This window comes from Lactuca virosa, chromosome 1 (assembly GCF_052849685.1).
Source record: "Lactuca virosa cultivar CGN04683 chromosome 1, Lactuca_virosa_CGN04683_v6, whole genome shotgun sequence".
In the NCBI taxonomy this organism is placed as follows: domain Eukaryota; kingdom Viridiplantae; phylum Streptophyta; class Magnoliopsida; order Asterales; family Asteraceae; genus Lactuca; species Lactuca virosa.
Genome location: NC_136426.1, coordinates 263,634,190 through 263,659,842, shown reverse-complemented (window position 1 = coordinate 263,659,842; position 25,653 = coordinate 263,634,190). Strand labels below are relative to the sequence as shown.

The window sequence follows — 25,653 nt, the reverse complement described above, 5'->3', positions numbered from 1 at the left end:
AAACCATCAACCATGAAGCGGAGGCCACCCGAGCATAGAAATAGCAAGAAAGAAAAAAAAACAAAAAAAAACCGCACGTAAAATCTAAAAAAACGCAAACGTACAACGAAAAAGGGGGGTGCAACACGAGGACTTCCCAGGGGGTCACCCATCCTAGTACTACTCTCGCCCAAGCACGCTTAACTGCGGAGTTCTGATGGGATCCGGTGCATTAGTGCTGGTATGATCGCACCCGAAATACTATCCATGCTTATTGCTTGTATGTCTTAAAAGACGCAGAACCTCCTTTGTTTTCGTACGCGAGGCGTGGAACCCACGTGACCGATCGGCTCCGTTGCAAAAATACGAAAACCATGAACCATGAAGCGGAGGCCACCCGAGCATAGAAATAGCAAGAAAGAAAAAAAAAAAACAAAAAAAACCGCACGTAAAATCTAAAAAAACGCAAACGGACAACGAAAAAGGGGGGTGCAACACGAGGACTTCCCAGGGGGTCACCCATCCTAGTACTACTCTCGCCCAAGCACGCTTAACTACGGAGTTCTGATGGGATCCGGTGCATTAGTGCTGTTATGATCGCACCCGAAATACTATCCATGCTTATTGCTTGTATGTCTTAAAAGACACAGAACCTCCTTTGTTTTCGTGCGCGAGGCGTGGGACCCACGTGACCGATCGGCTCCGTTCCAAAAATACGAAGACCATGAACCATGAAACGGAGGCCACCCGAGCATAGAAATAGCAAGAAAGAAAAAAAAAACAAAAAAAAAACCGCACGTAAAATCTAAAAAAACGCAAATGGACAACGAAAAAGGGGGGTGCAACACGAGGACTTCCCAGGGGGTCACCCATCCTAGTACTACTCTCGCCCAAGCACGCTTAACTGCGGAGTTCTGATGGGATCCGTTGCATTAGTGCTGGTATGATCGCACCCAAAATACTATCCATGCTTATTGCTTGTATGTCTTAAAAGACGGAGAAACTCCTTTGTTTTCGTACGCGAGGCGTGGGACCCACGTGACCGATCAGCTCCGTTCCAAAAATACGAAGACCATCAACCATGAAGCGGAGGCCACCCGAGCATAGAAATAGCAAGAAAGAAAAAAAAACAAAAAAAAACCGCACGTAATATCTAAAAAAACGCAAACGGACAACGAAAAAGGGGGGTGCAACACGAGGACTTCCCATGGGGTCACCCATCCTAGTACTACTCTCGCCCAAGCACGCTTAACTGCGGAGTTCTGATGGGATCCGGTGCATTAGTGCTGGTATGATCGCACCCGAAATACTGTCCATGCTTATTGCTTGTATGTCTTAAAAGACACAGAACCTCCTTTGTTTTCGTACGCGAGGCGTGGGACCCACGTGACCGATCGGCTCCGTTCCAAAAATACGAAGACCATGAACCATGAAACGGAGGCCACCCGAGCATAGAAATAGCAAGAAAAAAAAACAAAAAAAAACCGCACGTAAAATCTAAAAAAACGCAAACGGACAACGAAAAAGGGGGGGTGCAACACGAGGACTTCCCATGGGGTCACCCATCCTAGTACTACTCTCGCCCAAGCACGCTTAACTGCGGAGTTCTGATGGGATCCGGTGCATTAGTGCTGGTATGATCGCACCCGAAATACTGTCCATGCTTATTGCTTGTATGTCTTAAAAGACACAGAACCTCCTTTGTTTTCGTACGCGAGGCGTGGGACCCACGTGACCGATCGGCTCCGTTGCAAAAATACGAAGACCATGAACCATGAAGCGGAGGCCACCCGAGCATAGAAATAGCAAGAAAAAAAAAACAAAAAAAAACCGCACGTAAAATCTAAAAAAACGCAAACGGACAACGAAAAAGGGGGGTGCAACACGAGGACTTCCCAGGGGGTCACCCATCCTAGTACTACTCTCGCCCAAGCACGCTTAACTGCGGAGTTCTGATGGGATCCGGTGCATTAGTGCTGGTATGATCGCACCCGAAATACTATCCATGCTTATTGCTTTTATGTCTTAAAAGACGCAGAACCTCCTTTGTTTTCGTACGCGAGGCGTGGAACCCACGTAACCGATCGGCTCCGTTCCAAAAATACGAAAACCATCAACCATGAAGCGGAGGCCACCCGAGCATAGAAATAGCAAGAAAGAAAAAAAAACAAAAAAAAACCGCACGTAAAATCTAAAAAAACGCAAACGTACAACGAAAAAGGGGGGTGCAACACGAGGACTTCCCAGGGGGTCACCCATCCTAGTACTACTCTCGCCCAAGCACGCTTAACTGCGGAGTTCTGATGGGATCCGGTGCATTAGTGCTGGTATGATCGCACCCGAAATACTATCCATGCTTATTGCTTGTATGTCTTAAAAGACGCAGAACCTCCTTTGTTTTCGTACGCGAGGCGTGGAACCCACGTGACCGATCGGCTCCGTTGCAAAAATACGAAAACCATGAACCATAAAGCGGAGGCCACCCGAGCATAGAAATAGCAAGAAAGAAAAAAAAAAAAACAAAAAAAACCGCACGTAAAATCTAAAAAAACGCAAACGGACAACGAAAAAGGGGGGTGCAACACGAGGACTTCCCAGGGGGTCACCCATCCTAGTACTACTCTCGCCCAAGCACGCTTAACTACGGAGTTCTGATGGGATCCGGTGCATTAGTGCTGTTATGATCGCACCCGAAATACTATCCATGCTTATTGCTTGTATGTCTTAAAAGACACAGAACCTCCTTTGTTTTCGTGCGCGAGGCGTGGGACCCACGTGACCGATCGGCTCCGTTCCAAAAATACGAAGACCATGAACCATGAAACGGAGGCCACCCGAGCATAGAAATAGCAAGAAAGAAAAAAAAAACAAAAAAAAAACCGCACGTAAAATCTAAAAAAACGCAAACGGACAACGAAAAAGGGGGGTGCAACACGAGGACTTCCCAGGGGGTCACCCATCCTAGTACCACTCTCGCCCAAGCACGCTTAACTGCAGAGTTCTGATGGGATCCGGTGCATTAGTGCTGGTATGATCGCACCCGAAATACTATCCATGCTTATTGCTTGTATGTCTTAAAAGACGCAGAACCTCCTTTGTTTTCGTACGCGAGGCGTGGGACCCACGTGACCGATCGGCTCCGTTCCAAAAATACGAAGACCATGAACTATGAAACGGAGGCCACCCGAGCATAGAAATAACAAGAAAGAAAAAAAAAACAAAAAAAAACCGCACGTAAAATCTAAAAAAACGCAAACGGACAACGAAAAAGGGGATGCAACACGAGGACTTCCCAGGGGGTCACCCATCCTAGTACTACTCTCGCCCAAACACGCTTAACTGCGGAGTTCTGATGGGATCCGGTGCATTAGTGCTGGTATGATCGCACCCAAAATACTATCCATGCTTATTGCTTGTATGTCTTAAAAGACGCAGAAACTCCTTTGTTTTCGTACGCGAGGCGTGGGACCCACGTGACCGATCAGCTCCGTTCCAAAAATACGAAGACCATCAACCATGAAGCGGAGGCCACCGGAGCATAGTAATAGCAAGAAAGAAAAAAAAAACAAAAAAAAAACCGCACGTAAAATCTAAAAAAACGCAAACGGACAACGAAAAAGGGGGGTGCAACACGAGGACTTCCCATGGGGTCACCCATCCTAGTACTACTCCCGCCCAAGCACGCTTAACTGCGGAGTTCTGATGGGATCCGGTGCATTAGTGCTGGTATGATCGCACCCGAAATACTGTCCATGCTTATTGCTTGTATGTCTTAAAAGACACAGAACCTCCTTTGTTTTCGTACGTGAGGCGTGGGACCCACGTGACCGATCGGCTCCGTTCCAAAAATACGAAGACCATGAACCATGAAACGGAGGCCACCCGAGCATAGAAATAGCAAGAAAAAAAAACAAAAAAAAACCGCACGTAAAATCTAAAAAAACGCAAACGGACAACGAAAAAGGGGGGGTGCAACACGAGGACTTCCCATGGGGTCACCCATCCTAGTACTACTCTCGCCCAAGCACGCTTAACTGCGGAGTTCTGATGGGATCCGGTGCATTAGTGCTGGTATGATCGCACCCAAAATACTATCCATGCTTATTGCTTGTATGTCTTAAAAGACGCAGAAACTCCTTTGTTTTCGTACGCGAGGCGTGGGACCCACGTGACCGATCAGCTCCGTTCCAAAAATACGAAGACCATCAACCATGAAGCGGAGGCCACCGGAGCATAGAAATAGCAAGAAAGAAAAAAAAAAACAAAAAAAAACCGCACATAAAATCTAAAAAAACGCAAACGGACAACGAAAAAGGGGGGTGCAACACGAGGACTTCCCATGGGGTCACCCATCCTAGTACTACTCCCGCCCAAGCACGCTTAACTGCGGAGTTCTGATGGGATCCGGTGCATTAGTGCTGGTATGATCGCACCTGAAATACTGTCCATGCTTATTGCTTGTATGTCTTAAAAGACACAGAACCTCCTTTGTTTTCGTACGCGAGGCGTGGGACCCACGTGACCGATCGGCTCCGTTCCAAAAATACGAAGACCATGAACCATGAAACGGAGGCCACCCGAGCATAGAAATAGCAAGAAAAAAAAACAAAAAAAAACCGCACGTAAAATCTAAAAAAACGCAAACGGACAACGAAAAAGGGGATGCAACACGAGGACTTCCCAGGGGGTCACCCATCCTAGTACTACTCTCGCCCAAGCACGCTTAACTGCGGAGTTCTGATGGGATCCGGTGCATTAGTGCTGGTATGATCGCACCCAAAATACTATCCATGCTTATTGCTTGTATGTCTTAAAAGACGCAGAAACTCCTTTGTTTTCGTACGCGAGGCGTGGGACCCACGTGACCGATCAGCTCCGTTCCAAAAATACGAAGACCATCAACCATGAAGCGGAGGCCACCGGAGCATAGAAATAGCAAGAAAGAAAAAAAAAAAAAAACCGCACGTAAAATCTAAAAAAACGCAAACGGACAACGAAAAAGGGGGGTGCAACACGAGGACTTCCCATGGGGTCACCCATCCTAGTACTACTCCCGCCCAAGCACGCTTAACTGCGGAGTTCTGATGGGATCCGGTGCATTAGTGCTGGTATGATCGCACCTGAAATACTGTCCATGCTTATTGCTTGTATGTCTTAAAAGACACAGAACCTCCTTTGTTTTCGTACGCGAGGCGTGGGACCCACGTGACCGATCGGCTCCGTTCCAAAAATACGAAGACCATGAACCATGAAACGGAGGCCACCCGAGCATAGAAATAGCAAGAAAAAAAAACAAAAAAAAACCGCACGTAAAATCTAAAAAAACGCAAACGGACAACGAAAAAGGGGGGGTGCAACACGAGGACTTCCCATGGGGTCACCCATCCTAGTACTACTCTCGCCCAAGCACGCTTAACTGCGGAGTTCTGATGGGATCCGGTGCATTAGTGCTGGTATGATCGCACCCGAAATACTGTCCATGCTTATTGCTTGTATGTCTTAAAAGACACAGAACCTCCTTTGTTTTCGTACGCGAGGCGTGGGACCCACGTGACCGATCGGCTCCATTCCAAAAATACGAAGACCATGAACCATGAAACGGAGGCCACCCGAGCATAGAAATAGCAAGAAAAAAAAACAAAAAAAAACCGCACGTAAAATCTAAAAAAACGCAAACGGACAACGAAAAAGGGGGGGTACAACACGAGGACTTCCCAGGGGGTCACCCATCCTAGTACTACTCTCGCCCAAGCACGCATAACTACGGAGTTCTGATGGGATCCGGTGCATTAGTGCTGGTATGATCGCACCCAAAATACTATCCATGCTTATTGCTTTTATGTCTTAAAAGACGCAGAACCTCCTTTGTTTTCGTACGCGAGGCGTGGAACCCACGTGACCGATCGGCTCCGTTGCAAAAATACGAAAACCATCAACCATGAAGCGGAGGCCACCCGAGCATAGAAATAGCAAGAAAGAAAAAAAAACCGCACGTAAAATCTAAAAAAACGCAAACGGACAACGAAAAAGGGGGGTGCAACACGAGGACTTCCCAGGGGGTCACCCAGCCTAGTACTACTCTCGCCCAAGCACACTTAACTGCGGAGTTCTGATGGGATCCGGTGCATTAGTGCTGGTATGATCGCACCCGAAATAATATCCATGCTTATTGCTTTTATGTCTTAAAAGACGCAGAACCTCCTTTGTTTTCGTACGCGAGGCGTGGAACCCACGTGACCGATCGGCTCCGTTCCAAAAATACGAAAACCATCAACCATGAAGCGGAGGCCACCCGAGCATAGAAATAGCAAGAAAGAAAAAAAAACAAAAAAAAACCGCACGTAAAATCTAAAAAAACGCAAACGTACAACGAAAAAGGGGGGTGCAACACGAGGACTTCCCAGGGGGTCACCCATCCTAGTACTACTCTCGCCCAAGCACGCTTAACTGCGGAGTTCTGATGGGATCCGGTGCATTAGTGCTGGTATGATCGCACCCGAAATACTATCCATGCTTATTGCTTGTATGTCTTAAAAGACGCAGAACCTCCTTTGTTTTCGTACGCGAGGCGTGGAACCCACGTGACCGATCGGCTCCGTTGCAAAAATACGAAAACCATGAACCATGAAGCGGAGGCCACCCGAGCATAGAAATAGCAAGAAAGAAAAAAAAAACAAAAAAAACCGCACGTAAAATCTAAAAAAACGCAAACGGACAACGAAAAAGGGGGGTGCAACACGAGGACTTCCCAGGGGGTCACCCATCCTAGTACTACTCTCGCCCAAGCACGCTTAACTACGGAGTTCTGATGGGATCCAGTGCATTAGTGCTGGTATGATCGCACCCGAAATACTATCCATGCTCATTGCTTGTATGTCTTAAAAGACACAGAACCTCCTTTGTTTTCGTACGCGAGGCGTGGGACCCACGTGACCGATCGGCTCCGTTCCAAAAATACGAAGACCATGAACCATGAAACGGAGGCCACCCGAGCATAGAAATAGCAAGAAAGAAAAAAAAAACAAAAAAAAAACCGCACGTAAAATCTAAAAAAACGCAAACGGACAACGAAAAAGGGGGGTGCAACACGAGGACTTCCCAGGGGGTCACCCGTCCTAGTACTACTCTCGCCCAAGCACGCTTAACTGCAGAGTTCTGATGGGATCCGGTGCATTAGTGCTGGTATGATCGCACCCGAAATACTATCCATGCTTATTGCTTGTATGTCTTAAAAGACGCAGAACCTCTTTTGTTTTCGTACGCGAGGCGTGGGACCCACGTGACCGATCGGCTCCGTTCCAAAAATACGAAGACCATGAACCATGAAACGGAGGCCACCCGAGCATAGAAATAGCAAGAAAGAAAAAAAAACAAAAAAAAACCGCACGTAAAATCTAAAAAAACGCAAACGGACAACGAAAAAGGGGATGCAACACGAGGACTTCCCAGGGGGTCACCCATCCTAGTACTACTCTCGCCCAAGCACGCTTAACTGCAGAGTTCTGATGGGATCCGGTGCATTACTGCTGGTATGATCGCACCCAAAATACTATCCATGCTTATTGCTTGTATGTCTTAAAAGACGCAGAAACTCCTTTGTTTTCGTACGCGAGGCGTGGGACCCACGTGACCGATCAGCTCCGTTCCAAAAATACGAAGACCATCAACCATGAAGCGGAGGCCACCGGAGCATAGAAATAGCAAGAAAGAAAAAAAACAAAAAAAAACCGCACGTAAAATCTAAAAAAACGCAAACGGACAACGAAAAAGGGGGGTGCAACACGAGGACTTCCCATGGGGTCACCCATCCTAGTACTACTCCCGCCCAAGCACGCTTAACTGCGGAGTTCTGATGGGATCCGGTGCATTAGTGCTGGTATGATCGCACTTGAAATACTGTCCATGCTTATTGCTTGTATGTCTTAAAAGACACAGAACCTCCTTTGTTTTCGTACGCGAGGCGTGGGACCCACGTGACCGATCGGCTCCGTTCCAAAAATACGAAGACCATGAACCATGAAACGGAGGCCACCCGAGCATAGAAATAGCAAGAAAAAAAAACAAAAAAAAACCGCACGTAAAATCTAAAAAAACGCAAACGGACAACGAAAAAGGGGGGGTGCAACACGAGGACTTCCCAGGGGGTCACCCATCCTAGTACTACTCTCGCCCAAGCACGCTTAACTGCGGAGTTCTGATGGGATCCGGTGCATTAGTGCTGGTATGATCGCACCCGAAATACTATCCAAGCTTATTGCTTTTATGTCTTAAAAGACGCATAACCTCCTTTGTTTTCGTACGCGAGGCGTGGAACCCACGTGACCGATCGGCTCCGTTCCAAAAATACGAACACCATCAACCATGAAGCGGAGGCGACCCGAGCATAGAAATAGCAAGAAAAGAAAAAAAAAACAAAAAAAAACCGCACGTAAAATCTAAAAAAAACGCAAACGGACAACGAAAAAGTGGGGTGCAACACGAGGACTTCCCAGGGGGTCACCCATCCTAGTACTACTCTCGCCCAAGCACGCTTAACTGCGGAGTTCTGATGGGATCCGGTGCATTAGTGCTGGTATGATCGCACCCGAAATACTATCCATGCTTATTGCTTGTATGTCTTAAAAGACGCAGAACCTCCTTTGTTTTCGTACGCGAGGCGTGGGACCCACGTGACCGATCGGCTCCGTTCCAAATGTACGAAGACCATGAACCATGAAACGGAGGCCACCCGAGCATAGAAATAGCAAGAAAGAAAAAAAGACAAAAAAAAAAAACCGCACGTAAAATCTAAAAAAACGCAAACGGACAACGAAAAAGGGGGGGTGCAACACGAGGACTTCCCAGGGGGTCACCCATCCTAGTACTACTCTCGCCCAAGCACGCTTAACTACGGAGTTCTGATGGGATCCGGTGCATTAGTGCTGGTATGATCGCACCCGAAATACTATCCATGCTTATTGCTTTTATGTCTTAAAAGACGCATAACCTCCTTTGTTTTCGTACGCGAGGCGTGGAACCCACGTGACCGATCGGCTCCGTTCCAAAAATACGAAGACCATGAACCATGAAACGGAGGCCACCCGAGCATAGAAATAGCAAGAAAAAAAAACAAAAAAAAACCGCACGTAAAATCTAAAAAAACGCAAACGGACAACGAAAAAGGGGGGGTGCAACACGAGGACTTCCCAAGGGGTCACCCATCATAGTACTACTCTCGCCCAAGCACGCTTAACTGCGGAGTTCTGATGGGATCCGGTGCATTAGTGCTGGTATGATCGCACCCGAAATACTATCCATGCTTATTGCTTTTATGTCTTAAAAGACGCATAACCTCCTTTGTTTTCGTACGCGAGGCGTGGAACCCACGTGACCGATCGGCTCCGTTCCAAAAATACGAAAACCATCAACCATGAAGCGGAGGCGACCCGAGCATAGAAATAGCAAGAAAAGAAAAAAAAAACAAAAAAAAACCGCACGTAAAATCTAAAAAAACGCAAACGGACAACGAAAAAGTGGGGTGCAACACGAGGACTTCCCAAGGGGTCACCCATCCTAATACTACTCTCGCCCAAGCACGCTTAACTGCGGAGTTCTGATGGGATCCGGTTTATTAGTGCTGGTATGATCGCACCCGAAATACTGTCCATGCTTATTGCTTGTATGTCTTAAAAGACACAGAACCTCCTTTGTTTTCGTACGCGAGGCGTGGGACCCACGTGACCGATCGGCTCCGTTCCAAAAATACGAAGACCATGAACCATGAAACGGAGGCCACCCGAGCATAGAAATAGCAAGAAAAAAAAACAAAAAAAAACCGCACGTAAAAACTAAAAAAACGCAAACGGACAACGAAAAAGGGGGGTGCAACACGAGGACTTCCCAGGGGGTCACCCATCCTAGTACTACTCTCGCCCAAGCACGCTTAACTGCGGAGTTCTGATGGGATCCGGTGCATTAGTGCTGGTATGATCGCACCCGAAATACTATCCATGCTTATTGCTTTTATGTCTTAAAAGACGCAGAACCTCCTTTGTTTTCGTACGCGAGGCGTGGAACCCACGTGACCGATCGGCTCCGTTCCAAAAATACGAAAACCATCAACCATGAAGCGGAGGCGACCCGAGCATAGAAATAGCAAGAAAAGAAAAAAAAAACAAAAAAAAACCGCACGTAAAATCTAAAAAAACGCAAACGGACAACGAAAAAGTGGGGTGCAACACGAGGACTTCCCAAGGGGTCACCCATCCTAATACTACTCTCGCCCAAGCACGCTTAACTGCGGAGTTCTGATGGGATCCGGTTTATTAGTGCTGGTATGATCGCACCCGAAATACTGTCCATGCTTATTGCTTGTATGTCTTAAAAGACACAGAACCTCCTTTGTTTTCGTACGCGAGGCGTGGGACCCACGTGACCGATCGGCTCCGTTCCAAAAATACGAAGACCATGAACCATGAAACGGAGGCCACCCGAGCATAGAAATAGCAAGAAAAAAAAACAAAAAAAAAACCGCACGTAAAATCTAAAAAAACGCAAACGGACAACGAAAAAGGGGGGTGCAACACGAGGACTTCCCAGGGGGTCACCCATCCTAGTACTACTCTCGCCCAAGCACGCTTAACTGCGGAGTTCTGATGGGATCCGGTGCATTAGTGCTGGTATGATCGCACCCGAAATACTATCCATGCTTATTGCTTTTATGTCTTAAAAGACGCAGAACCTCCTTTGTTTTCGTACGCGAGGCGTGGAACCCACGTGACCGATCGGCTCCGTTCCAAAAATACGAAAACCATCAACCATGAAGCGGAGGCCACCCGAGCATAGAAATAGCAAGAAAGAAAAAAAAAACAAAAAAAACCGCACGTAAAATCTAAAAAAACGCAAACGGACAACGAAAAAGGGGGGTGCAACACGAGGACTTCCCAGGGGTCACCCATCCTAGTACTACTCTCGCCCAAGCACGCTTAACTGCGGAGTTCTGATGGGATCCGGTGCATTAGTGCTGGTATGATCGCACCCGAAATACTATCCATGCTTATTGCTTGTATGTCTTAAAAGACGCAGAACCTCCTTTGTTTTCGTACGCGAGGCGTGGGACCCACGTGACCGATCGGCTCCGTTCCAAAAATACGAAGACCATGAACCATGAAACGGAGGCCACCCGAGCATAGAAATAGCAAGAAAGAAAAAAAAAACAAAAAAAAAACCGCACGTAAAATCTAAAAAAACGCAAACGGACAACGAAAAAGGGGGGGTGCAACACGAGGACTTCCCAGGGGGTCACCCATCCTAGTACTACTCTCGCCCAAGCACGCTTAACTACGGAGTTCTGATGGGATCCGGTGCATTAGTGCTGGTATGATCGCACCCGAAATACTATCCATGCTTATTGCTTTTATGTCTTAAAAGACGCATAACCTCCTTTGTTTTCGTACGCGAGGCGTGGAACCCACGTGACCGATCGGCTCCGTTCCAAAAATACGAAGACCATGAACCATGAAACGGAGGCCACCCGAGCATAGAAATAGCAAGAAAAAAAAACAAAAAAAAACCGCACGTAAAATCTAAAAAAACGCAAACGGACAACGAAAAAGGGGGGGTGCAACACGAGGACTTCCCAAGGGGTCACCCATCATAGTACTACTCTCGCCCAAGCACGCTTAACTGCGGAGTTCTGATGGGATCCGGTGCATTAGTGCTGGTATGATCGCACCCGAAATACTATCCATGCTTATTGCTTTTATGTCTTAAAAGACGCATAACCTCCTTTGTTTTCGTACGCGAGGCGTGGAACCCACGTGACCGATCGGCTCCGTTCCAAAAATACGAAAACCATCAACCATGAAGCGGAGGCGACCCGAGCATAGAAATAGCAAGAAAAGAAAAAAAAAACAAAAAAAAACCGCACGTAAAATCTAAAAAAACGCAAACGGACAACGAAAAAGTGGGGTGCAACACGAGGACTTCCCAAGGGGTCACCCATCCTAATACTACTCTCGCCCAAGCACGCTTAACTGCGGAGTTCTGATGGGATCCGGTTTATTAGTGCTGGTATGATCGCACCCGAAATACTGTCCATGCTTATTGCTTGTATGTCTTAAAAGACACAGAACCTCCTTTGTTTTCGTACGCGAGGCGTGGGACCCACGTGACCGATCGGCTCCGTTCCAAAAATACGAAGACCATGAACCATGAAACGGAGGCCACCCGAGCATAGAAATAGCAAGAAAAAAAAACAAAAAAAAACCGCACGTAAAAACTAAAAAAACGCAAACGGACAACGAAAAAGGGGGGTGCAACACGAGGACTTCCCAGGGGGTCACCCATCCTAGTACTACTCTCGCCCAAGCACGCTTAACTGCGGAGTTCTGATGGGATCCGGTGCATTAGTGCTGGTATGATCGCACCCGAAATACTATCCATGCTTATTGCTTTTATGTCTTAAAAGACGCAGAACCTCCTTTGTTTTCGTACGCGAGGCGTGGAACCCACGTGACCGATCGGCTCCGTTCCAAAAATACGAAAACCATCAACCATGAAGCGGAGGCGACCCGAGCATAGAAATAGCAAGAAAAGAAAAAAAAAACAAAAAAAAACCGCACGTAAAATCTAAAAAAACGCAAACGGACAACGAAAAAGTGGGGTGCAACACGAGGACTTCCCAAGGGGTCACCCATCCTAATACTACTCTCGCCCAAGCACGCTTAACTGCGGAGTTCTGATGGGATCCGGTTTATTAGTGCTGGTATGATCGCACCCGAAATACTGTCCATGCTTATTGCTTGTATGTCTTAAAAGACACAGAACCTCCTTTGTTTTCGTACGCGAGGCGTGGGACCCACGTGACCGATCGGCTCCGTTCCAAAAATACGAAGACCATGAACCATGAAACGGAGGCCACCCGAGCATAGAAATAGCAAGAAAAAAAAACAAAAAAAAAACCGCACGTAAAATCTAAAAAAACGCAAACGGACAACGAAAAAGGGGGGTGCAACACGAGGACTTCCCAGGGGGTCACCCATCCTAGTACTACTCTCGCCCAAGCACGCTTAACTGCGGAGTTCTGATGGGATCCGGTGCATTAGTGCTGGTATGATCGCACCCGAAATACTATCCATGCTTATTGCTTTTATGTCTTAAAAGACGCAGAACCTCCTTTGTTTTCGTACGCGAGGCGTGGAACCCACGTGACCGATCGGCTCCGTTCCAAAAATACGAAAACCATCAACCATGAAGCGGAGGCCACCCGAGCATAGAAATAGCAAGAAAGAAAAAAAAAACAAAAAAAACCGCACGTAAAATCTAAAAAAACGCAAACGGACAACGAAAAAGGGGGGTGCAACACGAGGACTTCCCAGGGGTCACCCATCCTAGTACTACTCTCGCCCAAGCACGCTTAACTGCGGAGTTCTGATGGGATCCGGTGCATTAGTGCTGGTATGATCGCACCCGAAATACTATCCATGCTTATTGCTTGTATGTCTTAAAAGACGCAGAACCTCCTTTGTTTTCGTACGCGAGGCGTGGGACCCACGTGACCGATCGGCTCCGTTCCAAAAATACGAAGACCATGAACCATGAAACGGAGGCCACCCGAGCATAGAAATAGCAAGAAAGAAAAAAAAAACAAAAAAAAAACCGCACGTAAAATCTAAAAAAACGCAAACGGACAACGAAAAAGGGGGGTGCAACACGAGGACTTCCCAGGGGGTCACCCATCCTAGTACTACTCTCGCCCAAGCACGCTTAACTGCGGAGTTCTGATGGGATCCGGTGCATTAGTGCTGGTATGATCGCACCCGAAATACTATCCATGCTTATTGCTTGTATGTCTTAAAAGACGCAGAACCTCCTTTGTTTTCGTACGCGAGGCGTGGGACCCACGTGACCGATCGGCTCCGTTCCAAAAATACGAAGACCATGAACAATGAAACGGAGGCCACCCGAGCATAGAAATAGCAAGAAAAAAAAAACAAAAAAAAAAACGCACGTAAAATCTAAAAAAACGCAAACGGACAACGAAAAAGGGGGGTGCAACACGAGGACTTCCCATGGGGTCACCCATCCTAGTACTACTCCCGCCCAAGCACGCTTAACTGCGGAGTTCTGATGGGATCCGGTGCATTAGTGCTGGTATGATCGAACCCGAAATACTGTCCATGCTTATTGTTTGTATGTCTTAAAAGACACAGAACCTCCTTTGTTTTCGTACGCGAGGCGTGGGACCCACGTGACCGATCGGCTCCGTTCCAAAAATACGAAGACCATGAACCATGAAACGGAGGCCACCCGAGCATAGAAATAGCAAGAAAAAAAAACAAAAAAAAACCGCACGTAAAATCTAAAAAAACGCAAACGGACAACGAAAAAGGGAGGGTGCAACACGAGGACTTCCCAGGGGGTCACCCATCCTAGTACTACTCTCGCCCAAGCACGCTTAACTACGGAGTTCTGATGGGATCCGGTGCATTAGTGCTGGTATGATCGCACCCGAAATACTATCCATGCTTATTGCTTTTATGTCTTAAAAGACGCAGAACCTCCTTTGTTTTCGTACGCGAGGCGTGGAACCCACGTGACCGATCGGCTCCGTTGCAAAAATACGAAAACCATGAACCATGAAGCGGAGGCCACCCGAGCATAGAAATAGCAAGAAAGAAAAAAAAAACAAAAAAAACCGCACGTAAAATCTAAAAAAACGCAAACGGACAACGAAAAAGGGGGGTGCAACACGAGGACTTCCCAGGGGGTCACCCATCCTAGTACTACTCTCGCCCAAGCACGCTTAACTGCGGAGTTCTGATGGGATCCGGTGCATTAGTGCTGGTATGATCGCACCCGAAATACTATCCATGCTTATTGCTTGTATGTCTTAAAAGACGCAGAACCTCCTTTGTTTTCGTACGCGAGGCGTGGGACCCACGTGACCGATCGGCTTCGTTCCAAAAATACGAAGACCATGAACCATGAAACGGAGGCCACCCAAGCATAGAAATAGCAAGAAAGAAAAAAAAAACAAAAAAAAAACCGCACGTAAAATCTAAAAAAACGCAAACGGACAACGAAAAAGGGGGGTGCAACACGAGGACTTCCCAGGGGGTCACCCATCCTAGTACTACTCTCGCCCAAGCACGCTTAACTGCGGAGTTCTGATGGGATCCGGTGCATTAGTGCTGGTATGATCGCACCCGAAATACTATCCATGCTTATTGCTTGTATGTCTTAAAAGACGCAGAACCTCCTTTGTTTTCGTACGCGAGGCGTGGGACCCACGTGACCGATCGGCTCCGTTCCAAAAATACAAAGACCATGAACCATGAACGGAGGCCACCCGAGCATAGAAATAGCAAGAAAGAAAAAAAAAACAAAAAAAAATGCACGTAAAATCTAAAAAAACGCAAACGGACAACGAAAAAGGGGGATGCAACACGAGGACTTCCCAGGGGGTCACCCATCCTAGTACTACTCTCGCCCAAGCACGCTTAACTGCGGAGTTCTGATGGGATCCGGTGCATTAGTGCTGGTATGATCGCACCCAAAATACTATCCATGCTTATTGCTTGTATGTCTTAAAAGACGCAGAACCTCCTTTGTTTTCGTACGCGAGGCGTGGGACCCACGTGACCGATCAGCTCCGTTCCAAAAATACGAAGACCATCAACCATGAAGCGGAGGCGACCCGAGCATAGAAATAGCAAGAAAAGAAAAAAAAAACAAAAAAAAACCGCACGTAAAATCTAAAAAAACGCAAACGGACAACGAAAAAGTGGGGTGCAACACGAGGACTTCCCAAGGGGTCACCCATCCTAATACTACTCTCGCCCAAGCACGCTTAACTGCGGAGTTCTGATGGGATCCGGTTTATTAGTGCTGGTATGATCGCACCCGAAATACTGTCCATGCATATTGCTTGTATGTCTTAAAAGACACAGAACCTCCTTTGTTTTCGTACGCGAGGCGTGGGACCCACGTGACCGATCGGCTCCGTTCCAAAAATACGAAGACCATGAACCATGAAACGGAGGCCACCCGAGCATAGAAATAGCAAGAAAAAAAAACAAAAAAAAACCGCACGTAAAATCTAAAAAAACGCAAACGGACAACGAAAAAGGGGGGGTGCAACACGAGGACTTCCCAGGGGGTCACCCATCCTAGTACTACTCTCGCCCAAGCACGCTTTACTGCGGAGTTCTGATGGGATCCGGTGCATTAGTGCTGGTATGATCGCACCCGAAATACTATCCATGCTTATTGCTTTTATGTCTTAAAAGACGCAGAACCTCCTTTGTTTTCGTACGCGAGGCGTGGAACCCACGTGACCGATCGGCTCCGTTCCAAAAATACGAAAACCATCAACCATGAAGCGGAGGCCACCCGAGCATAGAAATAGCAAGAAAGAAAAAAAAAACAAAAAAAACCGCACGTAAAATCTAAAAAAACGCAAACGGACAACGAAAAAGGGGGGTGCAACACGAGGACTTCCCAGGGGTCACCCATCCTAGTACTACTCTCGCCCAAGCACGCTTAACTGCGGAGTTCTGATGGGATCCGGTGCATTAGTGCTGGTATGATCGCACCCGAAATACTATCCATGCTTATTGCTTGTATGTCTTAAAAGACGCAGAACCTCCTTTGTTTTCGTACGCGAGGCGTGGGACCCACGTGACCGATCGGCTCCGTTCCAAAAATACGAAGACCATGAACCATGAAACGGAGGCCACCCGAGCATAGAAATAGCAAGAAAGAAAAAAAAAACAAAAAAAAAACCGCACGTAAAATCTAAAAAAACGCAAACGGACAACGAAAAAGGGGGGTGCAACACGAGGACTTCCCAGGGGGTCACCCATCCTAGTACTACTCTCGCCCAAGCACGCTTAACTGCGGAGTTCTGATGGGATCCGGTGCATTAGTGCTGGTATGATCGCACCCGAAATACTATCCATGCTTATTGCTTGTATGTCTTAAAAGACGCAGAACCTCCTTTGTTTTCGTACGCGAGGCGTGGGACCCACGTGACCGATCGGCTCCGTTCCAAAAATACGAAGACCATGAACCATGAAACGGAGGCCACCCGAGCATAGAAATAGCAAGAAAAAAAAACAAAAAAAAAAACGCACGTAAAATCTAAAAAAACGCAAACGGACAACGAAAAAGGGGGGTGCAACACGAGGACTTCCCATGGGGTCACCCATCCTAGTACTACTCCCGCCCAAGCACGCTTAACTGCGGAGTTCTGATGGGATCCGGTGCATTAGTGCTGGTATGATCGAACCCGAAATACTGTCCATGCTTATTGTTTGTATGTCTTAAAAGACACAGAACCTCCTTTGTTTTCGTACGCGAGGCGTGGGACCCACGTGACCGATCGGCTCCGTTCCAAAAATACGAAGACCATGAACCATGAAACGGAGGCCACCCGAGCATAGAAATAGCAAGAAAAAAAAACAAAAAAAAACCGCACGAAAAATCTAAAAAAACGCAAACGGACAACGAAAAAAGGAGGGTGCAACACGAGGACTTCCCAGGGGGTCACCCATCCTAGTACTACTCTCGCCCAAGCACGCTTAACTGCGGAGTTCTGATGGGATCCGGTGCATTAGTGCTGGTATGATCGCACCCGAAATACTATCCATGCTTATTGCTTTTATGTCTTAAAAGACGCAGAACCTCCTTTGTTTTCGTACGCGAGGCGTGGAACCCACGTGACCGATCGGCTCCGTTGCAAAAATACGAAAACCATGAACCATGAAGCGGAGGCCACCCGAGCATAGAAATAGCAAGAAAGAAAAAAAAAAACAAAAAAAACCGCACGTAAAATCTAAAAAAACGCAAACGGACAACGAAAAAGGGGGGTGCAACACGAGGACTTCCCAGGGGGTCACCCATCCTAGTACTACTCTCGCCCAAGCGCGCTTAACTGCGGAGTTCTGATGGGATCCGGTGCATTAGTGCTGGTATGATCGCACCCGAAATACTATCCATGCTTATTGTTTGTATGTCTTAAAAGACGCAGAACCTCCTTTGTTTTCGTACGCGAGGCGTGGGACCCACGTGACCGATCGGCTCCGTTCCAAAAATACGAAGACCATGAACCATGAAACGGAGGCCACCCAAGCATAGAAATAGCAAGAAAGAAAAAAAAAACAAAAAAAAAACCGCACGTAAAATCTAAAAAAACGCAAACGGACAACGAAAAAGGGGGGTGCAACACGAGGACTTCCCAGGGGGTCACCCATCCTAGTACTACTCTCGCCCAAGCACGCTTAACTGCGGAGTTCTGATGGGATCCGGTGCATTAGTGCTGGTATGATCGCACCCGAAATACTATCCATGCTTATTGCTTGTATGTCTTAAAAGACGCAGAACCTCCTTTGTTTTCGTACGCGAGGCGTGGGACCCACGTGACCGATCGGCTCCGTTCCAAAAATACAAAGACCATGAACCATGAACGGAGGCCACCCGAGCATAGAAATAGCAAGAAAGAAAAAAAAAACAAAAAAAAATGCACGTAAAATCTAAAAAAACGCAAACGGACAACGAAAAAGGGGGATGCAACACGAGGACTTCCCAGGGGGTCACCCATCCTAGTACTACTCTCGCCCAAGCACGCTTAACTGCGGAGTTCTGATGGGATCCGGTGCATTAGTGCTGGTATGATCGCACCCGAAATACTATCCATGCTTATTGCTTGTATGTCTTAAAAGACGCAGAACCTCCTTTGTTTTCGTACGCGAGGCGTGGGACCCACGTGACCGATCGGCTCCGTTCCAAAAATACGAAGACCATGAACCATGAAACGGAGGCCACCCGAGCATAGAAATAGCAAGAAAGAAAAAAAAAACAAAAAAAAAACCGCACGTAAAATCTAAAAAAACGCAAACGGACAACGAAAAAGGGGGGTGCAACACGAGGACTTCCCAGGGGGTCACCCATCCTAGTACTACTCTCGCCCAAGCACGCTTAACTGCGGAGTTCTGATGGGATCCGGTGCATTAGTGCTGGTATGATCGCACCCGAAATACTATCCATGCTTATTGCTTGTATGTCTTAAAAGACGCAGAACCTCCTTTGTTTTCGTACGCGAGGCGTGGGACCCACGTGACCGATCGGCTCCGTTCCAAAAATACGAAGACCATGAACCATGAAACGGAGGCCACCCGAGCATAGAAATAGCAAGAAAAAAAAACAAAAAAAAAAACGCACGTAAAATCTAAAAAAACGCAAACGGACAACGAAAAAGGGGGGTGCAACACGAGGACTTCCCATGGGGTCACCCATCCTAGTACTACTCCCGCCCAAGCACGCTTAACTGCGGAGTTCTGATGGGATCCGGTGCATTAGTGCTGGTATGATCGAACCCGAAATACTGTCCATGCTTATTGTTTGTATGTCTTAAAAGACACAGAACCTCCTTTGTTTTCGTACGCGAGGCGTGGGACCCACGTGACCGATCGGCTCCGTTCCAAAAATACGAAGACCATGAACCATGAAACGGAGGCCACCCGAGCATAGAAATAGCAAGAAAAAAAAACAAAAAAAAACCGCACGAAAAATCTAAAAAAACGCAAACGGACAACGAAAAAAGGAGGGTGCAACACGAGGACTTCCCAGGGGGTCACCCATCCTAGTACTACTCTCGCCCAAGCACGCTTAACTGCGGAGTTCTGATGGGATCCGGTGCATTAGTGCTGGTATGATCGCACCCGAAATACTATCCATGCTTATTGCTTTTATGTCTTAAAAGACGCAGAACCTCCTTTGTTTTCGTACGCGAGGCGTGGAACCCACGTGACCGATCGGCTCCGTTGCAAAAATACGAAAACCATGAACCATGAAGCGGAGGCCACCCGAGCATAGAAATAGCAAGAAAGAAAAAAAAAAACAAAAAAAACCGCACGTAAAATCTAAAAAAACGCAAACGGACAACGAAAAAGGGGGGTGCAACACGAGGACTTCCCAGGGGGTCACCCATCCTAGTACTACTCTCGCCCAAGCGCGCTTAACTGCGGAGTTCTGATGGGATCCGGTGCATTAGTGCTGGTATGATCGCACCCGAAATACTATCCATGCTTATTGTTTGTATGTCTTAAAAGACGCAGAACCTCCTTTGTTTTCGTACGCGAGGCGTGGGACCCACGTGACCGATCGGCTCCGTTCCAAAAATACGAAGACCATGAACCATGAAACGGAGGCCACCCAAGCATAGAAATAGCAAGAAAGAAAAAAAAAACAAAAAAAAAACCGCACGTAAAATCTAAAAAAACGCAAACGGACAACGAAAAAGGGGGGTGCAACACGAGGACTTCCCAGGGGGTCACCCATCCTAGTACTACTCTCGCCCAAGCACGCTTAACTGCGGAGTTCTGATGGGATCCGGTGCATTAGTGCTGGTATGATCGCACCCGAAATACTATCCATGCTTATTGCTTGTATGTCTTAAAAGACGCAGAACCTCCTTTGTTTTCGTACGCGAGGCGTGGGACCCACGTGACCGATCGGCTCCGTTCCAAAAATACAAAGACCATGAACCATGAACGGAGGCCACCCGAGCATAGAAATAGCAAGAAAGAAAAAAAAAAACAAAAAAAACCGCACGTAAAATCTAAAAAAACGCAAACGGACAACGAAAAAGGGGGGTGCAACACGAGGACTTCCCAGGGGGTCACCCATCCTAGTACTACTCTCGCCCAAGCGCGCTTAACTGCGGAGTTCTGATGGGATCCGGTGCATTAGTGCTGGTATGATCGCACCCGAAATACTATCCATGCTTATTGTTTGTATGTCTTAAAAGACGCAGAACCTCCTTTGTTTTCGTACGCGAGGCGTGGGACCCACGTGACCGATCGGCTCCGTTCCAAAAATACGAAGACCATGAACCATGAAACGGAGGCCACCCAAGCATAGAAATAGCAAGAAAGAAAAAAAAAACAAAAAAAAAACCGCACGTAAAATCTAAAAAAACGCAAACGGACAACGAAAAAGGGGGGTGCAACACGAGGACTTCCCAGGGGGTCACCCATCCTAGTACTACTCTCGCCCAAGCACGCTTAACTGCGGAGTTCTGATGGGATCCGGTGCATTAGTGCTGGTATGATCGCACCCGAAATACTATCCATGCTTATTGCTTGTATGTCTTAAAAGACGCAGAACCTCCTTTGTTTTCGTACGCGAGGCGTGGGACCCACGTGACCGATCGGCTCCGTTCCAAAAATACAAAGACCATGAACCATGAACGGAGGCCACCCGAGCATAGAAATAGCAAGAAAGAAAAAAAAAACAAAAAAAAATGCACGTAAAATCTAAAAAAACGCAAACGGACAACGAAAAAGGGGGATGCAACACGAGGACTTCCCAGGGGGTCACCCATCCTAGTACTACTCTCGCCCAAGCACGCTTAACTGCGGAGTTCTGATGGGATCCGGTGCATTAGTGCTGGTATGATCGCACCCAAAATACTATCCATGCTTATTGCTTGTATGTCTTAAAAGACGCAGAACCTCCTTTGTTTTCGTACGCGAGGCGTGGGACCCACGTGACCGATCAGCTCCGTTCCAAAAATACGAAGACCATCAACCATGAAGCGGAGGCCACCGGAGCATAGAAATAGCAAGAAAGAAAAAAAAAACAAAAACAAACCGCACGTAAAATCTAAAAAAACGCAAACGGACAACGAAAAAGGGGGGTGCAACACGAGGACTTCCCATGGGGTCACCCATCCTAGTACTACTCCCGCCCAAGCACGCTTAACTGCGGAGTTCTGATGGGATCCGGTGCATTAGTGCTGGTATGATCGCACCCGAAATACTATCCATTCTTATTGCTTGTATGTCTTAAAAGACGCAGAACCTCCTTTGTTTTCGTACGCGAGGCGTGGGACCCACGTGACCGATCGGCTCCGTTCCAAAAATACGAAGACCATGAACCATGAAACGGAGGCCACCCGAGCATAGAAATAGCAAGAAAGAAAAAAAAAAAACAAAAAAAAAACCGCACGTAAAATCTAAAAAAACGCAAACGGACAACGAAAAAGGGGGGTGCAACACGAGGACTTCCCAGGGGGTCACCCATCCTAGTACTACTCTCGCCCAAGCACGCTTAACTGCGGAGTTCTGATGGGATCCAGTGCATTAGTGCTGGTATGATCGCACCCGAAATACTATCCATGCTTATTGCTTGTATGTCTTAAAAGACGCAGAACCTCCTTTGTTTTCGTACGCGAGGCGTGGGACCCACGTGACCGATCGGCTCCGTTCCAAAAATACGAAGACCATGAACCATGAAACGGAGGCCACCCGAGCATAGAAATAGCAAGAAAGAAAAAAAAACAAAAAAAAACCGCACGTAAAATCTAAAAAAACGCAAACGGACAACGAAAAAGGGGTGCAACACGAGGACTTCCCAGGGGGTCACCCATCCTAGTACTACTCTCGCCCAAGCACGCTTAACTGCGGAGTTCTGATGGGATCCGGTGCATTAGTGCTGGTATGATCGCACCCAAAATACTATCCATGCTTATTGCTTGTATGTCTTAAAAGACGCAGAAACTCCTTTGTTTTCGTACGCGAGGCGTGGGACCCACGTGACCGATCAGCTCCGTTCCAAAAATACGAAGACCATCAACCATGAAGCGGAGGCCACCGGAGCATAGAAATAGCAAGAAAGAAAAAAAACAAAAAAAAACCGCACGTAAAATCTAAAAAAACGCAAACGGACAACGAAAAAGGGGGGTGCAACACGAGGACTTCCCATGGGGTCACCCATCCTAGTACTACTCCCGCCCAAGCACGCTTAACTGCGGAGTTCTGATGGGATCCGGTGCATTAGTGCTGGTATGATCGCACCCGAAATACTATCCATGCTTATTGCTTGTATGTCTTAAAAGACGCAGAACCTCCTTTGTTTTCGTACGCGAGGCGTGGGACCCACGTGACCGATCGGCTCCGTTCCAAAAATACGAAGACCATGAACCATGAAACGGAGGCCACCCGAGCATAGAAATAGCAAGAAAAAAAAACAAAAAAAAAAACGCACGTAAAATCTAAAAAAACGCAAACGGACAACGAAAAAGGGGGGTGCAACACGAGGACTTCCCATGGGGTCACCCATCCTAGTACTACTCCCGCCCAAGCACGCTTAACTGCAGAGTTCTGATGGGATCCGGTGCATTAGTGCTGGTATGATCGAACCCGAAATACTGTCCATGCTTATTGTTTGTATGTCTTAAAAGACACAGAACCTCCTTTGTTTTCGTACGCGAGGCGTGGGACCCACGTGACCGATCGGCTCCGTTCCAAAAATACGAAGACCATGAACCATAAAACGGAGGCCACCCGAGCATAGAAATAGCAAGAAAAAAAAACAAAAAAAAACCGCACGTAAAATCTAAAAAAACGCAAACGGACAACGAAAAAAGGAGGGTGCAACACGAGGACTTCCCAGGGGGTCACCCATCCTAGTACTACTCTCGCCCAAGCACGCTTAACTGCGGAGTTCTGATGGGATCCAGTGCATTAGTGCTGGTATGATCGCACCCGAAATACTATCCATGCTTATTGCTTTTATGTCTTAAAAGACGCAGAACCTCCTTTGTTTTCGTACGCGAGGCGTGGAACCCACGTGACCGATCGGCTCCGTTGCAAAAATACGAAAACCATGAACCATGAAGCGGAGGCCACCCGAGCATAGAAATAGCAAGAAAGAAAAAAAAAAACAAAAAAAACCGCACGTAAAATCTAAAAAAACGCAAACGGACAACGAAAAAGGGGGGTGCAACACGAGGACTTCCCAGGGGGTCACCCATCCTAGTACTACTCTCGCCCAAGCGCGCTTAACTGCGGAGTTCTGATGGGATCCGGTGCATTAGTGCTGGTATGATCGCACCCGAAATACTATCCATGCTTATTGCTTGTATGTCTTAAAAGACGCAGAACCTCCTTTGTTTTCGTACGCGAGGCGTGGGACCCACGTGACCGATCGGCTCCGTTCCAAAAATACGAAGACCATGAACCATGAAACGGAGGCCACCCAAGCATAGAAATAGCAAGAAAGAAAAAAAAAACAAAAAAAAAACCGCACGTAAAATCTAAAAAAACGCAAACGGACAACGAAAAAGGGGGGTGCAACACGAGGACTTCCCAGGGGGTCACCCATCCTAGTACTACTCTCGCCCAAGCACGCTTAACTGCGGAGTTCTGATGGGATCCGGTGCATTAGTGCTGGTATGATCGCACCCGAAATACTATCCATGCTTATTGCTTGTATGTCTTAAAAGACGCAGAACCTCCTTTGTTTTCGTACGCGAGGCGTGGGACCCACGTGACCGATCGGCTCCGTTCCAAAAATACAAAGACCATGAACCATGAACGGAGGCCACCCGAGCATAGAAATAGCAAGAAAGAAAAAAAAAACAAAAAAAAATGCACGTAAAATCTAAAAAAACGCAAACGGACAACGAAAAAGGGGGATGCAACACGAGGACTTCCCAGGGGGTCACCCATCCTAGTACTACTCTCGCCCAAGCACGCTTAACTGCGGAGTTCTGATGGGATCCGGTGCATTAGTGCTGGTATGATCGCACCCAAAATACTATCCATGCTTATTGCTTGTATGTCTTAAAAGACGCAGAACCTCCTTTGTTTTCGTACGCGAGGCGTGGGACCCACGTGACCGATCAGCTCCGTTCCAAAAATACGAAGACCATCAACCATGAAGCGGAGGCCACCGGAGCATAGAAATAGCAAGAAAGAAAAAAAAACAAAAACAAACCGCACGTAAAATCTAAAAAAACGCAAACGGACAACGAAAAAGGGGGGTGCAACACGAGGACTTCCCATGGGGTCACCCATCCTAGTACTACTCCCGCCCAAGCACGCTTAACTGCGGAGTTCTGATGGGATCCGGTGCATTAGTGCTGGTATGATCGCACCCGAAATACTATCCATTCTTATTGCTTGTATGTCTTAAAAGACGCAGAACCTCCTTTGTTTTCGTACGCGAGGCGTGGGACCCACGTGACCGATCGGCTCCGTTCCAAAAATACGAAGACCATGAACCATGAAACGGAGGCCACCCGAGCATAGAAATAGCAAGAAAGAAAAAAAAAAACAAAAAAAAAACCGCACGTAAAATCTAAAAAAACGCAAACGGACAACGAAAAAGGGGGGTGCAACACGAGGACTTCCCAGGGGGTCACCCATCCTAGTACTACTCTCGCCCAAGCGCGCTTAACTGCGGAGTTCTGATGGGATCCGGTGCATTAGTGCTGGTATGATCGCACCCGAAATACTATCCATGCTTATTGCTTGTATGTCTTAAAAGACGCAGAACCTCCTTTGTTTTCGTACGCGAGGCGTGGGACCCACGTGACCGATCGGCTCCGTTCCAAAAATACGAAGACCATGAACCATGAAACGGAGGCCACCCAAGCATAGAAATAGCAAGAAAGAAAAAAAAAACAAAAAAAAAACCGCACGTAAAATCTAAAAAAACGCAAACGGACAACGAAAAAGGGGGGTGCAACACGAGGACTTCCCAGGGGGTCACCCATCCTAGTACTACTCTCGCCCAAGCACGCTTAACTGCGGAGTTCTGATGGGATCCGGTGCATTAGTGCTGGTATGATCGCACCCGAAATACTATCCATGCTTATTGCTTGTATGTCTTAAAAGACGCAGA

At 47.3% G+C, this 25,653-nt stretch overlaps 74 non-coding genes across 74 annotated transcripts; all 74 read right to left on the bottom strand.

The window, feature by feature from the left end:
- Window positions 1-115: 115 nt before the first annotated feature.
- LOC145151897 (5S ribosomal RNA) lies at window positions 116-234 on the bottom strand. The gene has a single exon (XR_013732442.1). It is a non-coding gene; the product is annotated as a 5S ribosomal RNA (ribosomal RNA).
- Window positions 235-465: 231 nt separating this feature from the next.
- Window positions 466-584, bottom strand: LOC145144698 (5S ribosomal RNA). Its single transcript, XR_013725703.1, has one exon. It is a non-coding gene; the product is annotated as a 5S ribosomal RNA (ribosomal RNA).
- Window positions 585-815: 231 nt separating this feature from the next.
- LOC145139136 (5S ribosomal RNA) lies at window positions 816-934 on the bottom strand. The gene has a single exon (XR_013721838.1). It is a non-coding gene; the product is annotated as a 5S ribosomal RNA (ribosomal RNA).
- A 229-nt stretch (window positions 935-1,163) lies between these two features.
- Window positions 1,164-1,282, bottom strand: LOC145153276 (5S ribosomal RNA). The gene has a single exon (XR_013733795.1). It is a non-coding gene; the product is annotated as a 5S ribosomal RNA (ribosomal RNA).
- Window positions 1,283-1,508: 226 nt separating this feature from the next.
- LOC145153275 (5S ribosomal RNA) lies at window positions 1,509-1,627 on the bottom strand. The gene has a single exon (XR_013733794.1). It is a non-coding gene; the product is annotated as a 5S ribosomal RNA (ribosomal RNA).
- Window positions 1,628-1,853: 226 nt separating this feature from the next.
- On the bottom strand, window positions 1,854-1,972 carry LOC145151896 (5S ribosomal RNA). The gene has a single exon (XR_013732441.1). It is a non-coding gene; the product is annotated as a 5S ribosomal RNA (ribosomal RNA).
- A 229-nt stretch (window positions 1,973-2,201) lies between these two features.
- LOC145151895 (5S ribosomal RNA) lies at window positions 2,202-2,320 on the bottom strand. The gene has a single exon (XR_013732440.1). It is a non-coding gene; the product is annotated as a 5S ribosomal RNA (ribosomal RNA).
- Window positions 2,321-2,552: 232 nt separating this feature from the next.
- LOC145144697 (5S ribosomal RNA) lies at window positions 2,553-2,671 on the bottom strand. Its single transcript, XR_013725702.1, has one exon. It is a non-coding gene; the product is annotated as a 5S ribosomal RNA (ribosomal RNA).
- A 231-nt stretch (window positions 2,672-2,902) lies between these two features.
- LOC145144426 (5S ribosomal RNA) lies at window positions 2,903-3,021 on the bottom strand. Its single transcript, XR_013725434.1, has one exon. It is a non-coding gene; the product is annotated as a 5S ribosomal RNA (ribosomal RNA).
- A 229-nt stretch (window positions 3,022-3,250) lies between these two features.
- LOC145139517 (5S ribosomal RNA) lies at window positions 3,251-3,369 on the bottom strand. The gene has a single exon (XR_013721930.1). It is a non-coding gene; the product is annotated as a 5S ribosomal RNA (ribosomal RNA).
- A 231-nt stretch (window positions 3,370-3,600) lies between these two features.
- Window positions 3,601-3,719, bottom strand: LOC145153760 (5S ribosomal RNA). The gene has a single exon (XR_013734251.1). It is a non-coding gene; the product is annotated as a 5S ribosomal RNA (ribosomal RNA).
- A 226-nt stretch (window positions 3,720-3,945) lies between these two features.
- LOC145153274 (5S ribosomal RNA) lies at window positions 3,946-4,064 on the bottom strand. The gene has a single exon (XR_013733793.1). It is a non-coding gene; the product is annotated as a 5S ribosomal RNA (ribosomal RNA).
- Window positions 4,065-4,295: 231 nt separating this feature from the next.
- Window positions 4,296-4,414, bottom strand: LOC145136920 (5S ribosomal RNA). Its single transcript, XR_013720781.1, has one exon. It is a non-coding gene; the product is annotated as a 5S ribosomal RNA (ribosomal RNA).
- A 224-nt stretch (window positions 4,415-4,638) lies between these two features.
- On the bottom strand, window positions 4,639-4,757 carry LOC145153949 (5S ribosomal RNA). The gene has a single exon (XR_013734439.1). It is a non-coding gene; the product is annotated as a 5S ribosomal RNA (ribosomal RNA).
- A 225-nt stretch (window positions 4,758-4,982) lies between these two features.
- Window positions 4,983-5,101, bottom strand: LOC145136908 (5S ribosomal RNA). Its single transcript, XR_013720779.1, has one exon. It is a non-coding gene; the product is annotated as a 5S ribosomal RNA (ribosomal RNA).
- Window positions 5,102-5,327: 226 nt separating this feature from the next.
- Window positions 5,328-5,446, bottom strand: LOC145153273 (5S ribosomal RNA). The gene has a single exon (XR_013733792.1). It is a non-coding gene; the product is annotated as a 5S ribosomal RNA (ribosomal RNA).
- A 226-nt stretch (window positions 5,447-5,672) lies between these two features.
- On the bottom strand, window positions 5,673-5,791 carry LOC145146981 (5S ribosomal RNA). Its single transcript, XR_013727900.1, has one exon. It is a non-coding gene; the product is annotated as a 5S ribosomal RNA (ribosomal RNA).
- Window positions 5,792-6,010: 219 nt separating this feature from the next.
- Window positions 6,011-6,129, bottom strand: LOC145156067 (5S ribosomal RNA). Its single transcript, XR_013736492.1, has one exon. It is a non-coding gene; the product is annotated as a 5S ribosomal RNA (ribosomal RNA).
- A 229-nt stretch (window positions 6,130-6,358) lies between these two features.
- On the bottom strand, window positions 6,359-6,477 carry LOC145151894 (5S ribosomal RNA). Its single transcript, XR_013732439.1, has one exon. It is a non-coding gene; the product is annotated as a 5S ribosomal RNA (ribosomal RNA).
- Window positions 6,478-6,706: 229 nt separating this feature from the next.
- LOC145154741 (5S ribosomal RNA) lies at window positions 6,707-6,825 on the bottom strand. The gene has a single exon (XR_013735201.1). It is a non-coding gene; the product is annotated as a 5S ribosomal RNA (ribosomal RNA).
- Window positions 6,826-7,056: 231 nt separating this feature from the next.
- On the bottom strand, window positions 7,057-7,175 carry LOC145144809 (5S ribosomal RNA). The gene has a single exon (XR_013725810.1). It is a non-coding gene; the product is annotated as a 5S ribosomal RNA (ribosomal RNA).
- A 228-nt stretch (window positions 7,176-7,403) lies between these two features.
- LOC145147138 (5S ribosomal RNA) lies at window positions 7,404-7,522 on the bottom strand. The gene has a single exon (XR_013728051.1). It is a non-coding gene; the product is annotated as a 5S ribosomal RNA (ribosomal RNA).
- A 228-nt stretch (window positions 7,523-7,750) lies between these two features.
- LOC145145536 (5S ribosomal RNA) lies at window positions 7,751-7,869 on the bottom strand. Its single transcript, XR_013726503.1, has one exon. It is a non-coding gene; the product is annotated as a 5S ribosomal RNA (ribosomal RNA).
- Window positions 7,870-8,095: 226 nt separating this feature from the next.
- LOC145151893 (5S ribosomal RNA) lies at window positions 8,096-8,214 on the bottom strand. Its single transcript, XR_013732438.1, has one exon. It is a non-coding gene; the product is annotated as a 5S ribosomal RNA (ribosomal RNA).
- Window positions 8,215-8,446: 232 nt separating this feature from the next.
- LOC145151891 (5S ribosomal RNA) lies at window positions 8,447-8,565 on the bottom strand. The gene has a single exon (XR_013732436.1). It is a non-coding gene; the product is annotated as a 5S ribosomal RNA (ribosomal RNA).
- Window positions 8,566-8,798: 233 nt separating this feature from the next.
- On the bottom strand, window positions 8,799-8,917 carry LOC145152459 (5S ribosomal RNA). Its single transcript, XR_013732982.1, has one exon. It is a non-coding gene; the product is annotated as a 5S ribosomal RNA (ribosomal RNA).
- A 226-nt stretch (window positions 8,918-9,143) lies between these two features.
- On the bottom strand, window positions 9,144-9,262 carry LOC145154018 (5S ribosomal RNA). The gene has a single exon (XR_013734505.1). It is a non-coding gene; the product is annotated as a 5S ribosomal RNA (ribosomal RNA).
- A 231-nt stretch (window positions 9,263-9,493) lies between these two features.
- LOC145147007 (5S ribosomal RNA) lies at window positions 9,494-9,612 on the bottom strand. Its single transcript, XR_013727925.1, has one exon. It is a non-coding gene; the product is annotated as a 5S ribosomal RNA (ribosomal RNA).
- A 225-nt stretch (window positions 9,613-9,837) lies between these two features.
- Window positions 9,838-9,956, bottom strand: LOC145151890 (5S ribosomal RNA). Its single transcript, XR_013732435.1, has one exon. It is a non-coding gene; the product is annotated as a 5S ribosomal RNA (ribosomal RNA).
- A 231-nt stretch (window positions 9,957-10,187) lies between these two features.
- LOC145147006 (5S ribosomal RNA) lies at window positions 10,188-10,306 on the bottom strand. The gene has a single exon (XR_013727924.1). It is a non-coding gene; the product is annotated as a 5S ribosomal RNA (ribosomal RNA).
- A 226-nt stretch (window positions 10,307-10,532) lies between these two features.
- Window positions 10,533-10,651, bottom strand: LOC145151889 (5S ribosomal RNA). Its single transcript, XR_013732434.1, has one exon. It is a non-coding gene; the product is annotated as a 5S ribosomal RNA (ribosomal RNA).
- Window positions 10,652-10,880: 229 nt separating this feature from the next.
- Window positions 10,881-10,998, bottom strand: LOC145143489 (5S ribosomal RNA). The gene has a single exon (XR_013724524.1). It is a non-coding gene; the product is annotated as a 5S ribosomal RNA (ribosomal RNA).
- A 232-nt stretch (window positions 10,999-11,230) lies between these two features.
- Window positions 11,231-11,349, bottom strand: LOC145152458 (5S ribosomal RNA). The gene has a single exon (XR_013732981.1). It is a non-coding gene; the product is annotated as a 5S ribosomal RNA (ribosomal RNA).
- A 226-nt stretch (window positions 11,350-11,575) lies between these two features.
- On the bottom strand, window positions 11,576-11,694 carry LOC145154017 (5S ribosomal RNA). Its single transcript, XR_013734504.1, has one exon. It is a non-coding gene; the product is annotated as a 5S ribosomal RNA (ribosomal RNA).
- Window positions 11,695-11,925: 231 nt separating this feature from the next.
- Window positions 11,926-12,044, bottom strand: LOC145147005 (5S ribosomal RNA). The gene has a single exon (XR_013727923.1). It is a non-coding gene; the product is annotated as a 5S ribosomal RNA (ribosomal RNA).
- Window positions 12,045-12,269: 225 nt separating this feature from the next.
- LOC145151888 (5S ribosomal RNA) lies at window positions 12,270-12,388 on the bottom strand. Its single transcript, XR_013732433.1, has one exon. It is a non-coding gene; the product is annotated as a 5S ribosomal RNA (ribosomal RNA).
- Window positions 12,389-12,619: 231 nt separating this feature from the next.
- On the bottom strand, window positions 12,620-12,738 carry LOC145147004 (5S ribosomal RNA). The gene has a single exon (XR_013727922.1). It is a non-coding gene; the product is annotated as a 5S ribosomal RNA (ribosomal RNA).
- A 226-nt stretch (window positions 12,739-12,964) lies between these two features.
- Window positions 12,965-13,083, bottom strand: LOC145151882 (5S ribosomal RNA). Its single transcript, XR_013732430.1, has one exon. It is a non-coding gene; the product is annotated as a 5S ribosomal RNA (ribosomal RNA).
- Window positions 13,084-13,312: 229 nt separating this feature from the next.
- On the bottom strand, window positions 13,313-13,430 carry LOC145143478 (5S ribosomal RNA). The gene has a single exon (XR_013724515.1). It is a non-coding gene; the product is annotated as a 5S ribosomal RNA (ribosomal RNA).
- A 231-nt stretch (window positions 13,431-13,661) lies between these two features.
- On the bottom strand, window positions 13,662-13,780 carry LOC145151870 (5S ribosomal RNA). The gene has a single exon (XR_013732420.1). It is a non-coding gene; the product is annotated as a 5S ribosomal RNA (ribosomal RNA).
- Window positions 13,781-14,007: 227 nt separating this feature from the next.
- Window positions 14,008-14,126, bottom strand: LOC145146103 (5S ribosomal RNA). Its single transcript, XR_013727054.1, has one exon. It is a non-coding gene; the product is annotated as a 5S ribosomal RNA (ribosomal RNA).
- A 226-nt stretch (window positions 14,127-14,352) lies between these two features.
- Window positions 14,353-14,471, bottom strand: LOC145153308 (5S ribosomal RNA). The gene has a single exon (XR_013733825.1). It is a non-coding gene; the product is annotated as a 5S ribosomal RNA (ribosomal RNA).
- Window positions 14,472-14,700: 229 nt separating this feature from the next.
- On the bottom strand, window positions 14,701-14,819 carry LOC145151860 (5S ribosomal RNA). The gene has a single exon (XR_013732410.1). It is a non-coding gene; the product is annotated as a 5S ribosomal RNA (ribosomal RNA).
- A 231-nt stretch (window positions 14,820-15,050) lies between these two features.
- Window positions 15,051-15,169, bottom strand: LOC145151848 (5S ribosomal RNA). Its single transcript, XR_013732399.1, has one exon. It is a non-coding gene; the product is annotated as a 5S ribosomal RNA (ribosomal RNA).
- A 228-nt stretch (window positions 15,170-15,397) lies between these two features.
- On the bottom strand, window positions 15,398-15,516 carry LOC145153948 (5S ribosomal RNA). Its single transcript, XR_013734438.1, has one exon. It is a non-coding gene; the product is annotated as a 5S ribosomal RNA (ribosomal RNA).
- A 231-nt stretch (window positions 15,517-15,747) lies between these two features.
- LOC145147003 (5S ribosomal RNA) lies at window positions 15,748-15,866 on the bottom strand. Its single transcript, XR_013727921.1, has one exon. It is a non-coding gene; the product is annotated as a 5S ribosomal RNA (ribosomal RNA).
- Window positions 15,867-16,092: 226 nt separating this feature from the next.
- On the bottom strand, window positions 16,093-16,211 carry LOC145154791 (5S ribosomal RNA). The gene has a single exon (XR_013735253.1). It is a non-coding gene; the product is annotated as a 5S ribosomal RNA (ribosomal RNA).
- Window positions 16,212-16,440: 229 nt separating this feature from the next.
- On the bottom strand, window positions 16,441-16,558 carry LOC145143467 (5S ribosomal RNA). Its single transcript, XR_013724504.1, has one exon. It is a non-coding gene; the product is annotated as a 5S ribosomal RNA (ribosomal RNA).
- Window positions 16,559-16,789: 231 nt separating this feature from the next.
- On the bottom strand, window positions 16,790-16,908 carry LOC145151836 (5S ribosomal RNA). The gene has a single exon (XR_013732388.1). It is a non-coding gene; the product is annotated as a 5S ribosomal RNA (ribosomal RNA).
- Window positions 16,909-17,134: 226 nt separating this feature from the next.
- Window positions 17,135-17,253, bottom strand: LOC145146101 (5S ribosomal RNA). Its single transcript, XR_013727052.1, has one exon. It is a non-coding gene; the product is annotated as a 5S ribosomal RNA (ribosomal RNA).
- A 226-nt stretch (window positions 17,254-17,479) lies between these two features.
- Window positions 17,480-17,598, bottom strand: LOC145152635 (5S ribosomal RNA). The gene has a single exon (XR_013733164.1). It is a non-coding gene; the product is annotated as a 5S ribosomal RNA (ribosomal RNA).
- Window positions 17,599-17,828: 230 nt separating this feature from the next.
- On the bottom strand, window positions 17,829-17,947 carry LOC145135756 (5S ribosomal RNA). Its single transcript, XR_013720026.1, has one exon. It is a non-coding gene; the product is annotated as a 5S ribosomal RNA (ribosomal RNA).
- Window positions 17,948-18,178: 231 nt separating this feature from the next.
- On the bottom strand, window positions 18,179-18,297 carry LOC145151825 (5S ribosomal RNA). The gene has a single exon (XR_013732377.1). It is a non-coding gene; the product is annotated as a 5S ribosomal RNA (ribosomal RNA).
- A 228-nt stretch (window positions 18,298-18,525) lies between these two features.
- Window positions 18,526-18,644, bottom strand: LOC145153947 (5S ribosomal RNA). Its single transcript, XR_013734437.1, has one exon. It is a non-coding gene; the product is annotated as a 5S ribosomal RNA (ribosomal RNA).
- A 231-nt stretch (window positions 18,645-18,875) lies between these two features.
- LOC145151812 (5S ribosomal RNA) lies at window positions 18,876-18,994 on the bottom strand. The gene has a single exon (XR_013732365.1). It is a non-coding gene; the product is annotated as a 5S ribosomal RNA (ribosomal RNA).
- Window positions 18,995-19,220: 226 nt separating this feature from the next.
- Window positions 19,221-19,339, bottom strand: LOC145146100 (5S ribosomal RNA). The gene has a single exon (XR_013727051.1). It is a non-coding gene; the product is annotated as a 5S ribosomal RNA (ribosomal RNA).
- A 226-nt stretch (window positions 19,340-19,565) lies between these two features.
- LOC145152634 (5S ribosomal RNA) lies at window positions 19,566-19,684 on the bottom strand. The gene has a single exon (XR_013733163.1). It is a non-coding gene; the product is annotated as a 5S ribosomal RNA (ribosomal RNA).
- Window positions 19,685-19,914: 230 nt separating this feature from the next.
- LOC145135748 (5S ribosomal RNA) lies at window positions 19,915-20,033 on the bottom strand. Its single transcript, XR_013720021.1, has one exon. It is a non-coding gene; the product is annotated as a 5S ribosomal RNA (ribosomal RNA).
- Window positions 20,034-20,264: 231 nt separating this feature from the next.
- Window positions 20,265-20,383, bottom strand: LOC145151800 (5S ribosomal RNA). Its single transcript, XR_013732354.1, has one exon. It is a non-coding gene; the product is annotated as a 5S ribosomal RNA (ribosomal RNA).
- A 229-nt stretch (window positions 20,384-20,612) lies between these two features.
- Window positions 20,613-20,731, bottom strand: LOC145135740 (5S ribosomal RNA). The gene has a single exon (XR_013720014.1). It is a non-coding gene; the product is annotated as a 5S ribosomal RNA (ribosomal RNA).
- Window positions 20,732-20,962: 231 nt separating this feature from the next.
- Window positions 20,963-21,081, bottom strand: LOC145151788 (5S ribosomal RNA). Its single transcript, XR_013732343.1, has one exon. It is a non-coding gene; the product is annotated as a 5S ribosomal RNA (ribosomal RNA).
- Window positions 21,082-21,309: 228 nt separating this feature from the next.
- LOC145153946 (5S ribosomal RNA) lies at window positions 21,310-21,428 on the bottom strand. The gene has a single exon (XR_013734436.1). It is a non-coding gene; the product is annotated as a 5S ribosomal RNA (ribosomal RNA).
- A 230-nt stretch (window positions 21,429-21,658) lies between these two features.
- LOC145153759 (5S ribosomal RNA) lies at window positions 21,659-21,777 on the bottom strand. Its single transcript, XR_013734250.1, has one exon. It is a non-coding gene; the product is annotated as a 5S ribosomal RNA (ribosomal RNA).
- Window positions 21,778-22,010: 233 nt separating this feature from the next.
- On the bottom strand, window positions 22,011-22,129 carry LOC145154579 (5S ribosomal RNA). The gene has a single exon (XR_013735048.1). It is a non-coding gene; the product is annotated as a 5S ribosomal RNA (ribosomal RNA).
- Window positions 22,130-22,356: 227 nt separating this feature from the next.
- On the bottom strand, window positions 22,357-22,475 carry LOC145151777 (5S ribosomal RNA). Its single transcript, XR_013732332.1, has one exon. It is a non-coding gene; the product is annotated as a 5S ribosomal RNA (ribosomal RNA).
- A 228-nt stretch (window positions 22,476-22,703) lies between these two features.
- On the bottom strand, window positions 22,704-22,822 carry LOC145153758 (5S ribosomal RNA). Its single transcript, XR_013734249.1, has one exon. It is a non-coding gene; the product is annotated as a 5S ribosomal RNA (ribosomal RNA).
- Window positions 22,823-23,048: 226 nt separating this feature from the next.
- LOC145148106 (5S ribosomal RNA) lies at window positions 23,049-23,167 on the bottom strand. The gene has a single exon (XR_013729005.1). It is a non-coding gene; the product is annotated as a 5S ribosomal RNA (ribosomal RNA).
- Window positions 23,168-23,393: 226 nt separating this feature from the next.
- On the bottom strand, window positions 23,394-23,512 carry LOC145155014 (5S ribosomal RNA). The gene has a single exon (XR_013735477.1). It is a non-coding gene; the product is annotated as a 5S ribosomal RNA (ribosomal RNA).
- Window positions 23,513-23,742: 230 nt separating this feature from the next.
- On the bottom strand, window positions 23,743-23,861 carry LOC145135724 (5S ribosomal RNA). The gene has a single exon (XR_013720003.1). It is a non-coding gene; the product is annotated as a 5S ribosomal RNA (ribosomal RNA).
- A 231-nt stretch (window positions 23,862-24,092) lies between these two features.
- On the bottom strand, window positions 24,093-24,211 carry LOC145151765 (5S ribosomal RNA). The gene has a single exon (XR_013732321.1). It is a non-coding gene; the product is annotated as a 5S ribosomal RNA (ribosomal RNA).
- Window positions 24,212-24,439: 228 nt separating this feature from the next.
- LOC145153945 (5S ribosomal RNA) lies at window positions 24,440-24,558 on the bottom strand. Its single transcript, XR_013734435.1, has one exon. It is a non-coding gene; the product is annotated as a 5S ribosomal RNA (ribosomal RNA).
- Window positions 24,559-24,787: 229 nt separating this feature from the next.
- LOC145153757 (5S ribosomal RNA) lies at window positions 24,788-24,906 on the bottom strand. Its single transcript, XR_013734248.1, has one exon. It is a non-coding gene; the product is annotated as a 5S ribosomal RNA (ribosomal RNA).
- Window positions 24,907-25,138: 232 nt separating this feature from the next.
- LOC145135717 (5S ribosomal RNA) lies at window positions 25,139-25,257 on the bottom strand. The gene has a single exon (XR_013719995.1). It is a non-coding gene; the product is annotated as a 5S ribosomal RNA (ribosomal RNA).
- A 231-nt stretch (window positions 25,258-25,488) lies between these two features.
- LOC145151754 (5S ribosomal RNA) lies at window positions 25,489-25,607 on the bottom strand. The gene has a single exon (XR_013732310.1). It is a non-coding gene; the product is annotated as a 5S ribosomal RNA (ribosomal RNA).
- Window positions 25,608-25,653: the final 46 nt, after the last annotated feature.